This window comes from Lampetra fluviatilis, chromosome 23 (genome assembly GCF_964198595.1).
Source record: "Lampetra fluviatilis chromosome 23, kcLamFluv1.1, whole genome shotgun sequence".
Lineage (NCBI taxonomy): Eukaryota > Metazoa > Chordata > Hyperoartia > Petromyzontiformes > Petromyzontidae > Lampetra > Lampetra fluviatilis.
The window spans coordinates 6277241-6292045 of record NC_136297.1 but is presented as its reverse complement, the minus strand read 5'-3'; the positions used below and the strand labels follow the sequence as shown (position 1 = coordinate 6292045).

Genomic DNA, 14805 nt, shown 5'->3' with positions numbered 1-14805 from the left:
GGGACTGATGGGGGGGAGGGTGGGGGTCCTTATATATGCGCTGCTTGCACGCAATTGGTTGGGAGTGAGGCACGTGGTGCGTGTGAGGGGGGGGTGGATTATTTGAAGATTGCCACCAGCGGTGTTCAAGATCGGCCTCTGTGGAGGAGACGGGAGGCTCGTGAAGGACGCTGCTACTGGGGCAGTCGGAGGCAGGCGCCCTCCGGCAACGACGGAGGGCAGAGGGGCGACGCTGCTCACAACAACGAGCGGAGAGCCGGGCGGGTAAAATGCAGCAAGTTTGCGCAGTCGGGGGGGGGGGGGTACAGCTGGTGGGGCATCTGCCGGTCATCTGTCAGCCAACCCATGGCACCTGCTGGGTCTGTCCCGAGATCTCCAGTCAGCAGCGAGCCTTCGACACTTCATGTGGCAGCCTCAAAGTGCACCTAGCCTGGCACAGGCGCCGTTGTGACATTACTGTCACTTAGTGGCGAATGGTGGGGTATCGGTGGTGATGTCGGTCCTGGGTCTCCCCTGGGTCGAGTCGGTTTCAGTTTTCAGTTTCATGTATTTAGTATATAGTGAACCATTCGGCTCTTGAATCGGGTGCAACCGCAACAAACAAAAACATGAACAAGAAACATCTTAAAGTGACTGCGCGCAAACAGAAAAATCCAGGAAAAAAACAGCAAAATCTTCCAGAAAAAGCACCGAATATCAACGCTGTGTACAAAAATCCCAGTGGGATGCAAGTCAAACAATAACAACCATAAGACAATTTAGATTAAGGTTATCAGTCTAACTCTGTACTACAACAAACAAATATGGCTAAACCAAAACGTTTTCGAAATCACCAAAATAAAGCTATGAAAGCAATGTCTCAGATGAGTACCCGGTGCGGTGTGTAAACATCGCCACTTGGGGAGACAAAGGCAGTCGGGCGTGATGCTGGCCACCCACTCGCTTACAGCACTTGCCCCAACAGTCTGTTCAGGCTATACGGGGGATCTTTGTCTTTTTGGCGGTGATGCACGTACTCGAGTCCAAGTCTAACAGAAGTTGGTCCAAGACGACAAACATCTGGGCAGTTCACCAGCATTGATTGGAGCGAGCCTGACTGCTGATGAGTTCCTGAATGTTTAAACAGGTCTAAGAGTGTTGATTGTGTTGAACTATTTGTACTGGTAGGAACCACCTGGTTCCACCAGCCCACAGAGGATTATTGTGTCCGTCCGTCCGTCGTGCATCCAAAAATGGGAGGGGTGGGGCTGGGTGGAGAGGGGAGGGTGGGGAAGGGCTGCGTGGGGAGGGTGGGGAGGGGCTAGGTGGGGAGGGTGGGGCTGGGTGGGGGGTGGGAGGGGTGGGGCTGTGTGGGGAGGGGCTGGTCACCCCGTGGTGCCCTTATAAAACTCAACGTTTAACCTACTCACGCCGGCTTGTGCCCGCCCTCACAGTCGGCCATATTTGCGGAATACACCACGCCACCGTTGACCCTGGCCATTGAGCAACCCAACGTTACTACCAGCTCCCTCCGCAGGAATGCATTGGACTCCTAGAAGGCCTAGTGGCGAATAGAATGTGTAAAAAAACTGTTTTACGTGCAGGTACAGACATGTGAAGGATAAGTATTATCCGCTGAAATTATTTGTTATTTATGAGAGTTCGTTAGCCGAAAACGCAAAGGTCTGCACATACAGGTTCACGATCCCACTTGCTGTACTGCCATCTCATGGCAAATTAGTTATGTTCAGGCAAGTGCCAACTTTCTGTTTGCCTCGAGCGGTAAAAGGGCTTGTTCTGTTTGTGCGGTTTCGAGTAAATGTGGCTAAACTATTTCTACTAAAACTTCGCTATATTGTGTGTACTGTGTGTGTATTATGTGTGTACTGTGTGTGTACTGTGTGTGTACTATGTGTGTACTGTGTGTGCTACTCGGCAGGTAGATGTCGCTTTGTGGGCCCTTTTTTGGAACGCATCTGCTACCGCGTAAAGCGAGGGAAACCTGTCCGTGTTTCAGGCAATGGCTGACATAATAACTATCATTGCTTATTAATCAAGGAATGCCAGACTGCGTCCAATCAAGGAATGCCAGACTGTGTCGAATTACTCTTTTTTATAAGGAGGGTTCAGTTACACTGCGTTGATAATTGTAAGATGTTTTCAACCTGCCGGAGCACCGCACCCGAAGGAAACCCACGCGCGTAAGAGGATGGGACATCTTCTTGGTTCTTTCGGTAAAGTCACGTAGAAGGGAAGTAATAAAATAATAATAAAACATAATAAAATAATTCTCACGACGTTTCGGCCACAACGCAAGCAGCCGTCCTCAGGTGAAGACCAGGTCTGTCGGGGAGACAGCGTCTGAATGAAACACCACCATGCTTGGAGCGTATATTTAAGCTGGGTTGGAAAGGGGGAAGGGCGCCTTGACAAGATAATTTGCATATCAAGAGGAATTTAGCATATTTATGGGAAATGCAGGTATGTGATTAGTACTACTTGTGAAATGCGTAGGAGGTCGGCGGGGGGTTTCAAAGTCATATTATGCCCGTGCATTATGCAGGATTAGCAGCATCAAAGGGAGGGGATAGGGGTAGCATTAATAAAGGGAAGGAATGTTAATAGTATGGAGCTGCAGTAACTAAATAACCACGTAAAAAACTAAAGTATGAACTACATAGTATCATCAGTATACTAAATATACTCTCCAATAAGCTGAGCTACTAACAGTAAGTAATACATTATAATTCTATGTCGCAAAAAAATCTAATATGCTATAATATATAATATTCTACATCACTCTGTCCCCGTACGGACAGCACTACAGATGGAGCTTAGTCTTCTGGCGGAAAGATGTAGCGTGGGTGGGTCGCGAGGAACGGAGTTCGAGGGAAACCCTGCGCACGTTTGAAGTACGCCATCGCGAAATCCGAGTGGCCACGTGCAGGTGTAACTCTCTGCACACACCACCAGGGGGCAGAAGAGAGCTGTACCACGTTACCTCGACAAGAGTGAGCGTTGTCGCGAAACAAACGAACGTTTTACATTTTTTTTATTTTACCAGGTAAGGCCCACTGAGCTATTTAGCTCTGTTTAAATCCTTTATATTAAGTTCACTTGCTTGCTTGCGCGCTTACGACCGTGCAAATCTTTCGGTCGTTTTTTAACCCACTTCCCGTGATCCAATCGAGCTGACATTTTGCACACAGACTCGTTGTGCGTGACAATTTCTTTTCGTGAAATTTTTTTCTCCAAAATGTTACACTTTTTAGGTAATTTTTTTTTATATTTAATTACCAATTGCTTAATGGTGGCAGGCAATCATCTCACCCATAGGTGGCAGCCATCTCAAGCCAGAGGACGAGAGGACTCTAGCCGCCCGTTTCAAAGACCAATGTGGGCTGGGTTGTGGCCCATTGAACACGCATATAAAGGATTTATAGTGAAAAACTTTGTTTTTACGGGTTCATTTTTTCATAAGCGACCTAGCCACAAATGAGAGCCTAATGAAGTAGCTTATGTGGCAATGTATAGCAGCCAAATAACTCCAATGGCATGTTTCTAAATGTGGAGGGAAAAACCAGAGGACCCGGAGAAAAAACATCCAAGCAACCACGGGGAGAGAGAACACGCGAACTACAAATATACAGCAGGCGTCAGGGTCGGGATCGAACCCACGACCTCCTGCACACCAGGCGAGGTAGTTAACATCTCATAGCCACCGTGATGATGAGAGAGAGAGAGACACGCAAACTCCAAATATGCAGCAGGCGTCAGGGTCGGGATCGGGATCGAACCCACGACCACCTGTGTACCAGGCGAGGTAGTTAACATCTCATAGCCACCGTGATGATGATGAGAGAGAGAGACACGCAAACTCCAAATATGCAGCAGGCGTCAGTGTCGGGATCGAACCCACGACCTTCCTGTATACCAGGCGAGGTAGTTAACATCTCATAGCCACCGTGATGATGATGCGAGAGAGAGACACGCAAACTCCAAATATACAGCAGGCGTCAGGGTCGGGATCGAACCCACGACCTCCTGTGTACCAGGCGAGGTAGTTAACATCTCATAGCCACGACGCTCCTCATTACTCGATGGGGCAGAGAACCCCTCAGTGGTCAAGCGGGAGCAAACTTAGGAGCGGTGGAAGGCCTCCTTGTAAGCCCACTCGCTGCATATATGTTATTTGATTTCTATGGTTTGTATTTGAAGCTTTCGTGACTGCAAGGATTCATACTCTTAGTTCTTTCGGTAAAGTCACGTAGGTAAAAAATGAAATTAAAATTAATAAAAATAAAACAATAAAAAACAAAAAATCACGACGTTTCGGAGGCAACACAAGTCTCCGTCATCAGGTGGGACCGTCACAGCCAGATTTTCTGCATCAAGTGAAGCAAGGATTCAAGATGTAAGCCCTTAAATGCAAGTTGAGGGGGGAGGATAGGGGGGGGGGGCTTATCAGAATGTGGTAGCCAATGAATGGAACGTATCGGGAGGGAGGGGGCGGAGCTAAAAGAAGGCACGAAGTGCTACGTAGAACGTATCGGGAGGAGGGAGGGGGCGGGGCCCCCATCTTTTTTCCCTCCCCCCCATACGTCCCCCTCTATCCTTGGTCTCCCCTGAGCCTGTTGGTTATCCCCCCCCCCCACCTTTTCTCCTCCCCATTGAAATCTTCATCTTTCTCCAAACGCGAGGTCCCCATTTGGTTGGGGCAGCAGGAGTCCTCTATCCATTCTCTCCTCCCCCTATCGTGTGATTCCGTCGCGCCGGAATGGATGATCGCGCATTTGATGTAACCCCGTCACCGGAATATTTCAGCGTGTTGTATCGGAGTCGCGTTTGGTTGTAATAAAAATCATATGCAAAAAATGAGCTTGAACCATCACACGAACTCCGGTCTCTGGTCATTCTCGCAGCAGTGGCTTTTGGCTGCCCATTGAACGAAGACGATGACCGCATCGTGCGCTTTCAGACGCGCTTCCGCGGCCGTCTGGAACGCTCTTCCTTCCGATATTGGGAAGCCACTTGTGCTATGCACTTTTAAATCATCGTCTAGATGGAAAACGGATTTCTTGAGAACTCATTTTTGTTTTTCGTTTCTTGTTCTTCCCCCCGCACCTCACATGAGAACAGTTGGCTACCTACGGTTCTAAATGATTTCAACATATGTACCTGACTTTGAGTCATGCGTTTTATAATTGTGCGTCAAACTAGGACCCATGTCTTAAAAAGGAGGCAAAAAAACAGCTTTCCCCCTCTTTTTTTACCTCCTAATGACGATCGCTTGTGTTGTGATCGAAACGTCGTAGTTTTTTGTTATTTTCTTTGAACCTATCTACGTGTTTTTCCCCGAAAGACCCAAAAAAACGTATTCACCCTTATCTCGGGCACCAGTGCCGTTTGTCGCTGGCGTTTTTGGGTCTTTTAATTCCATGACCAACGTGCAGTACTGTTTTGTAAATGGGGCGCCGCGATGGGGAGATGTTAACTACCTCGCCTGCTATACACGAATTTGTGGGTTCGATCCCGACCCTGACGCCTGCTGTATATCTGGAGTTTGCGTCTCTCTCTCTCTCTCCTCGTGGTCGCGTGGATTTTTCTCCGGACCCTTCGGGTTTTCCCTCCACATTTCGACTCAACATCACGCGTTTAGAGTATTTGGCGGCTGTAAATCTCCACACGATGATAACCCACTTCGTTGAGATATCATTTACGTGCAGCTCAGTGGGTGCCTTACCTTAATTTTGGAGCTTTCGTGACTGCAGGAATTATTCTTTGGTTCTTTCGGTAGAGTCACGTATAAAGATAAAATAATAAATTAAATAATAGCATACTACGACGTTTCGATTGCAACACAAGCAAATCATCATCTCTCTGTGTATCTTTATGATGTCTGTCTACTTATATGTATGTCTATAGTTTTCTGGTTAGATTTTTGTTGCTATTTCTTTTATACCTGACGATGATTGCTTGTGTTGCAATCGAAACGTCGTAGTATGCTATTATTTAATTTAATATTTTATCTTTATACGTGACTTTACCGAAAGAACCAAAGAATGGTGCCTTACCTGTTCAAATAAAAACAAGTGACGTGATCACATCTATCCTTCTAAATTAAGGAGCGAAACCGGAGGATTTCTCCACAAATCTAGCTGTCGCCTGATGAAGCTAGTTGTAATTACTGGCAAAACGTCGTACTCGGATTGCAAATGTTGTGGATTTGCTCTCCAACACACCGGTTAGTGCTGTACTAATGACGAATTGGCACGTCCTGTTCACGTGACACTAAACCTTACTAATTGGCTGTGTCGGGTGGTGGCGGGTTTACCGACACATTTATAATTACGCGATTTAACCCAACACAAAGAACAAACCTCTGTCACGGATAGTTGATTAGTTTCAGAACACCGCTAGAGGCCGCTGTGGAATAGATTTGGAGTTCACGGCTGAGGGGCGGGGCCAGATTGGGGAGGACACCTGGTGGGGGGGCAGACGGGGAGGGGCATGCCCCCCCCTCCACCTCAGTGATCACGTGACGGCTGCTTCAGAGTCACATCACTTACTGGAAACGACGTGGAAGACAGCGGGGTGGGGGGAAGGGGGTGGGGGGGGAAGGGGGTGGGGGGGCTTGAGATCTCACCCACGTTGGTGTCGAGGTTGCACACACACAATAATAAAGACAAAGATCCCCCGTGTAGCCTTAACAGACTGTTGGGGCAAGTGCTGTTAGCGAGCACCTACGAAGGCCGGCGCCGCACACACGAAGGGGGTGGGTGGCCAGCACCACGCCCGGCCGCCTTTGTCTCCCTTGCGGCGATGTTTACACATGGCACCACGTGCTCATTTGGGGCTGAGTGGACCTAGGGGGAGGTCTAGGACCGGTGAAGATAATCGTCACTGGTGTTCGTGGCCGTGAGCGGGAATCAAACTCGGGTCGCCGGGTTCATAGCGCAGCGCGCTAACTGCTACGCCACCGCTCCCTATACAGCAGACACACAGACACACGCACACTCTAAACACATGTAGACGAACACACACACAGACGCATAATGTGACGGCGTATGCAAACCACACCGTGTAGACAACAACAACACAGTTTTCTTGTTTGAAGGCATCTTTGTTTTTTTTAAAATCACGGTTATTGAGTACAAGGTGGCGGGGCTGGCCAGCACCACGCCCGGCCGCCTTTGTCTCACTCGTGACGATTTTTACACACCGCAAACAGCTACTCATTTAAGGCTGAGTCTACCTCGGGGAAGCCCAGGACCGGTTCAGATAATCGCCGGTGCTGTTAGTAGCCGTGAGTGGGACACGAGCACCGCTTTCCCGACGGATACACTCACAAAGGTCCCCCGTGTAGCCTTTAACAGACTGTTAAGGCAAGTGCTGTTAGCGAGCACCAATGTACACAAGCGCGCACACACGCACACGTGCGTAGATTAGTCGGTGTTTTATGTGGAAGCGTGGTTTGCATACTGCTCCGTGAACCCGGACACAGTGGCTCTTGATATCTTAGGGCCACCCGCCTTCTCAGACCCAGACTGCGTTGATGGATGATCTTTGTTTGTTTTCGGTAAAGTCACGTAGGTGAAAAGAAAATAAATAAATTAAATCACGACGTTTCGGAGGCAACACAAGCTTCCGTCCTTTTAGGTCCGTGTCTCTTAGAGCCCTCTTCACTTGGCACAGTAATTTTGCTGAAGACGGAAGCTTGTGTTGCCTCCGAAACGTCGTGATTTAATTGATTTATTTTCTTTTCACCTACGTGACTTTACCGACAAAACCCAAAGAGTATGGACCCTTGCAGTCACGAAAACTTCAAATCTCGAATTGTGTTGATGGAGTTGAGCCCAACTGAGCTCAACAGATATATTTTTTCAAGGGCGACCTACATGCCTGCCCATCATCTAAGAGGCTCCAAGCCGAACTGAGCAGCGTGTTGAAGTATGGTCAAGCAACTCCAATGACAGGCAATGGTGTGTGTGGAGAGGCATGATTCATCCAGCAGTGGATTGACAAAGGAATCATTAAAACATATCTTTATTTGTATACTAGCTTTCCTACCCGGCTTCAGCCCGGGACTTGGATTCACCACGCCCGGCCGCCTTTGTCTCCCCAGTGGCGATGTTCACACACCACACCAGTTACTCGCTTGAGGCTGAGTCGACCTAGGGGAGGGCCCAGGATCGGTTTACATAATTGTCAGCGGCGGTGGCCGTGAGCGGGAATCGAACTCGGGTCGCCGGGTTCGTAGCGCGGCGTAGCGCTAACCACTACACCACAATGCGTTACGCTTCCACGTGCGCGGGTCACGTGACAGATGTGACGTCACAGCTCACTTGCTGTGCAAAAAAAATGCATTATTGAGCTCCCTCCCCTCCCCCCCAAAAAAAACAAAAGTGTATTTTAATAATGTTTGCATGGTGTACAGTCTGGAAAGTACCCACATGGCAAATTTCCAGTTCGTTGCATGTCGGGAAGTACGCTAAACATTTTGAACAGACACACATATTCACAACTTTGCCTTTGATATATATGGAGATATACACACAAATTATTACTACTTTGAGACAACAACAACAGTTAATCGGCTGATCGATGGACGTGCTCCTGTCTTGCGAATGTGGAATTTCCACCACGCGCTCAGAGTCGCTAATGAAGATTAGCGCCACCACCCCCGAACCTGGAACACAACAAAAACAAAGAAAATCACAAATTAAAAAACAGTACTACGCACCACACATCCGCCCGAACAATTTAACCGCCTGCACCCAGTTGCAGTATCCGCGCATGGTGATACGTCGATGTTCACATATCCGACCTCCTTACACGCGGTATTAGAAGAAAAAAGTTTTGCTGGCTGGCTGGCAGCCGTGCGGGTAAATTTGTGTCCCACAGCGTTGCGCGGATTTCGTGCATCGGGCCGACGTCACGCCTCCCTGTGCCCCGGGCCGTGTATCCGGCGAAAATGCGTGTGTAGTGCTCGTTTATAAATGTAAACATTTTTTTTTAAAACTCAACGCATTCATCAATAACCGTGCATCGCCTTACTTTCATTATTGATTTGCTCCCAGTAACCTCATTGTGGGTAGCGTGCAGCTGCCATTTTCTCTACATGTTGGCAAATGTATGTATCTTGAACTTCTTTCGCACCGTACTTAACCAACTGTGATAACCTCATTTGCCAGAAACAAAATATGATAATTGTTTTTTTACCCTTTTTAACTGGCAACAACAACAGTGCATACATTATCAGAGTTATGTTTTTTGTTTGCATTCCGACTGCAGGTATTGTGGTCAATGCAAACATGACTCTTTGTAAAAAAGGTGTCAGTTTTGTTGCCAGATAAAAGGGTAAAAAAAACAATTATGTGATAACACTGTGTAACAAATTTTTTTTTGACCCTGGGTAGTAAGTGTTATTTCCTAATTGCTTATGCCTCAATAGTACAAAAAATGGCTATTATTCCCCACAAATTTTTATTTTCTGACCAGGACAGTGATATTTTGAAATTGACTAATTTTCAATGAGAAAACGTGTGAATTTGTGCTATTCCTTCACGTAAAGTCTTGGTCACAAAAGCAAAGTTTGTGGGGAATAATAGCCATTTTCTTGGTTCTTTCGGTAAAGTCACGTAGAATGGAAATAATAAAATAATAAAAATTAAACAGAATAAAATATTATTTTATTTTTCTATTTTTCCATTCTACGTGATGAATCCCTGCAGTCACGAAAGCTTTAAATCGAAATAGCCATTTTCTCTACTTTTTAGGCATAACCAATTAAAAAAATAACACTTACTACCCAAGAACAAAAATCGTGTTACATCGTGTAATGGGAGGTGCGGTGGTAATGGCAACAAACTAAACACAAAAAGCAGTTCGGATACGGGGCGTGGTTGGCTGCGAGTATAAGTCAGAAAGGATTTACCGGCAAAGAAAAGACAACAACCTTCGTACTGTTAAAATAATGTCTGCCTCTAGCTTCCTGGCTGGCTGCTGACCGAGATTCGTTTTACTAACTCTGTTGTGAGTGGCTGGGGGCAGAAGAGTGGTGCTGGTTACAGCCACATTTCCAATTGTGATCTGTAACTCTGATCCTTACCCGTGTATCGATAGTTCAATTTTGATGTGATAATTTGTTGAGGGACTGTGTTGTTGTGATCTAGGACTGTTTTTTGCTGTTGTTTTGCTGCCTTGCCCAAGTTTGCATTTAGTGTTGAAAAATTGCTTACATAGTCTCTATTTTTCATTCCGATATTTTTTTGCATTGTTTGTTGTTCTAACTTGTTGACCCGCCCATCCTGGACATCTGTGAAAAAGAGCTTCATAGATCATCGGATTCCTCCTCTTCCAGTGTAAATCAAGATTCAAATTCTTTTGACTCTGAAACTAGATGGGGAAACTGGCTAAACGTGATTTTCCGTGTAACAAATAAACATTGGACTGAAACGGCAGAAGACTTTCAAAAGACGTAATCACAATAGTGGTGCGCGGAGTAACCCAATATAAGACACTGACCACAGTTCATTTATAATCGCTCTAACTTTTCAATGTGTGCTCCTATCAATGTCATTCATTCGCCTGGACATTATTTAAATCCTACATAATATAATAAAAAATAAACCGAAACAAAACATATTATCTCGGCATTGTATTATTACTACTGTATTAAAAAAAAAACATCAAATTGCTTGTCGTGCTCCGACTACAGGATGATCGTGATCATTAATTTCCGTTAGGGGTCAACAAGTTCGCTCGCAGCGATAATACGAATGTAATAGCCTCGGTAAACTCCGACTTTGGTGGGTGTGGAGGGAGGTTGTTAGGGGCGTCACTCCAAGCGCGCGTTGTTGCTTCTGGTAACTTTGGTTTTGGTGCCAGATAACATTTCGGAAAGTTGGCCAAGATCCACTGAATATTTGGCAGAGGAAGGGAAACTACGATCGCACTCGGTGCAACTCACAACTCGGAGAAGGCTTTCTTTCTCATCACTGGCCCCCCCCTAGTCGCGAATCCTATTATACGGGGTTGTTTTTAAGGGGTCCGATAGTGGCAAGTGGTATAAATAAATGCTAGCCCATAATAATGATACTCTTTGGGTCTTTCGGTAAAGTCACGGAGATAGAAAAAAAATAAAACCCGTAAAAACAAAGTTTTTCACTATGAATCCTTTATATGCGTGTTCAATGGGCCACAACCCAGCCCACATTGGTCTTTGAAACGGGCGGCTAGAGTCCTCTCGTCATCTGGCTTGAGATGGCTGCCACCTATGGGTCAGATGATTGCCTGCCACCATTAAGCAATTGGTAATTAAATATACATTTTTTTTACCTAAAAAGTGTAAAATTTTGGAAAAATGTTTTCACGAAAAGAAATTGTCACGCACAACGAGTCTGTATGCAAAATGTCAGCTCGATTGGATCACGGGAAGTGGGTTAAAAAACGACCGAAAGATTTGCACGGTCGTAAGCGCGCAAGCAAGCAAGCAAGTGAACTTAATATAAAGGATTTAAAAATAATAGATCACGGCGTTTCGATGGCAACACAGGCAATCGTCTTCACCTGTGGAGGGAGGTTGTTATGGACGTCTTCACCTGAAAGACCCAAATAGTATGAATTCCTGCAGTCACGAAAGCTTTAAATCAAGACGTAATAATGATGTGCGATAAAGAAAGGCAATTGCCCGAAACGTCGCCTATCATGTACAGGGTGGCCCAAACCTCAGGACACATAGGGTGATTATATTTATTGCACCAAATCACATCGGGTTACTTTATTTATTTTAAAGCATGTTCAAACTGACTCCCATGAACATTAATGCATGCGTGCATTCTCTTTCGAAATTTGTTTAAGACTTATTTATTTAAAGATTACTCGTGTAATCTTTGAACATTCATCAATTATGTTTCGTCTCAATGTATTCAGAGTTTCTTGGCCGATTTTTGTAAATGTAATCTGAAAAGGAAGAAGAAATATAATAATTGTATTGATAATGTTAATGAAAGATAAATATTCGCTTAAGAATAAATAATGTAAATGTTACTCTTTGGGTCTTTCGGTAAAGAACATTTATAATGGATTCCTGCAGTCACGAAAGCTTAAAATCAAGAAATGTAAATGTTGTAATGGCAGTATTCAAATAAATGAAATAACCCTACGTGTCCTGACTTTTGAGCCACCCTGGATATGGGTGCACAGTGTTCACTACCTCGCCAGGCCTACAGGAGATCGTGGGCTCGATCCCAACCTTGACGCCTGATATTTAGTGTTTGCATGTTCTCCCTGTGGTCGTGTGGATTTTCCCTCCGTGCGTTTAGAGTATCCGGCTTTTATACATTTCCACACGAAATGTCACGTCGTCGGCCTATATTGTGTGGCCACGTGGCTTCTAGCAAAATAGCTGTATAGCTCAGTGGGCCTCAACTGGTGAAATAAAAAAAAGTTTATGATTTTTTTATTTTACAGTGTTGTTTTAGAGTTGTTGAACCACTTCTACGGGGAAGTTTTAAGCTTATCTTTTTTCTCTCTCTCTGGTTTTTTGTTTTCTCTCTCTGCCTGTGTCCTCTCTTTGGAATTTTCACACTTAAATTCTAACTTAGCAATCTTTGAAATACGTAATCAACCGGGCTATGCGTTAATTGTGAGTTGACCGACTCTCTGTGTTGCATTACATTACATTTCGATATTTTACTAGGTTATTTAATTTTAGTGTGTCTTTCTCCTAATTTTCAAGCTTGCGTACCGTACCACGTCGTTGTCCACTCATTGACATGATAATTTTTTCTCTGCCCCCTCCCTCTCTCCGCCCCCGCCCCCTCTCTATATTTAAGGCCCCGTCACAGAGACGACCTCTCTCTTTGTGCCGATACGTGTTCTCTCTCTGTGTATCTTTATGATGTCTGTCTGCTTATATGTCTGTCTATAGTTTTCTGGTTAGATTTTTGTTGCTATTTCTTTTATACCTGATTATGATTGCTTGTGTTGCAATCGAAACGTCGTAGTATGCTATTATTTAATTTATTATTTTATCTTTATACGTGACTTTACCGAAAGAACCAAAGAATAATTCCTGCAGTCACGAAAGCTCCAAAATTAAGATTGAATCATCATTAGACCTCATTTGCCAGTACCAAATTATAATAATAGGGGTTTTCCCCTTTTTCTAGCAACAGAACTAAAGCTTTTTTACAAGGAATCATGTGTGCATTAACCACAATACTTGTGGTCAAAATGCAAACAAAAAACACACTCTGATAATAAATGCATTGTCCTTGAAACTGATTGGTCCACACCAGAGACGGCTTTCTTTTGAGCCTCGTCTCAATTGATGCTAGACCAGAGGACGCCAAAAGGCGTACAGCTCAAAGACAATGCACTATCAAAGTAATGCAGATATTATCAGAGTGTGTTTTTTGTTTGCCTTATGACCGCAAGTATTGTGGTTAATGCACACACGATTCCTCGTAAAAAGGTTTCAGTTTTGTTGCCAGAAAAAAGGGGAAAAACCCCTATTATTACAACGCAAAATCACTCAATAATTTAACAGTATCATCAGACGCATCATCAGTATCATCTTTCAAGGAATAGACATGATCATACAAAATTTTACGTAATCATGAGAACAATAAAAGTTCAAGTAATCATCATCATCGACATCAAGTCATCATCCTCTTTGGAGTGTTCGCTGTGTCAATCGACATCCTGAACATCCTTACACGAGAGATGCGTCATCTCCAGGGGATCATCCCGGTGAAGTGTTTTAAAAAAAATTAAATCATAAATAACAATTGTCAATGGTGCCATCCCAAGTATCAACATCACTACCAACACCATGTGGTCGTGTTGCTTCAAGTCGCATGCAAATTAGCTGCGACCTTCACTTAACACGGAAATGGAACTGGTTCCTAGGACCCGCCAGACCGGGTACCCATCACCAGAGGTGGGACAAAGTCATTGTTATGCAAGTCCAAGTCGAGTCGCAAGTCATCAAATTCATGACTCGAGTCTGACTCGAGTCCAAGTCACATGACTCGAGTCCACATCTCATAGGTGGGACAAAGTCATTGTTATGCAAGTCCAAGTCGAGTCGCAAGTCATCAAATTCATGACTCGAGTCTGACTCGAGTCCAAGTCACATGACTCGAGTCCACACCTCTGCCCATCACTCTATTTAAATCAGCTCAAGCCGTCTGCAAATCACGTGACTTTTGTGTGAGCATTCCCACTCTGCACCGCTCCCCTCTAATCTTTCTCTCGCTCTCTCTCTAAATCAGCTCAAGCCTCCCGTAAGCCACGTGACTTCTATGTGGCCATTCCCACTTTGCACCCCTCCCCTCTAATCTTTCTCTCGCTCTCTCTCTAAATCAGCTCAAGCCTCCCGTAAGCCACGTGACTTTTGTGTGAGCATTCCCACTCTGCACCCCTCCCCCCTAATCTTTCTCTCGCTCTCTCTCTAAATCAGCTCAAGCCTCCCGTAAGCCACGTGACTTTTGTGTGAGCATTCCCACTCTGCACCCCTCCCCCCTAATCTTTCTCTCGCGCTCTCTCTAAATCAGCTCAAGCCTCCCGTAAGCCACGTGACTTTTGTGTGAGCATTCCCACTCTGCACCCCTCCCCTCTAATCTTTCTCTCGCTCTCTCTCTAAATCAGCTCAAGCCTCCCGTAAGCCACGTGACTTTTGTGTGAGCATTCCCACTCTGCACCCCTCCCCTCTAATCTTTCTCTCGCTCTCTCTCTAAATCAGCTCAAGCCTCCCGTAAGCCACGTGACTTCTGTGTGAGCATTCCCACTCTGCACCCCTCCCCTCTAATCTTTCTC

General features: G+C 45.4%; 1 long non-coding RNA gene across 1 annotated transcript in view; it reads right to left on the bottom strand.

The window, feature by feature from the left end:
- Positions 1 to 8627: 8627 nt before the first annotated feature.
- LOC144940653 (uncharacterized) overlaps positions 8628 to 14805 on the bottom strand; it is a 63207-nt gene continuing 57029 nt past the window's right edge. Inside the window, exon 3 of the long non-coding RNA XR_013639151.1 lies at positions 8628 to 8668. This is a non-coding gene — a long non-coding RNA (uncharacterized LOC144940653). The remainder of the gene's footprint in view (positions 8669 to 14805) is intronic.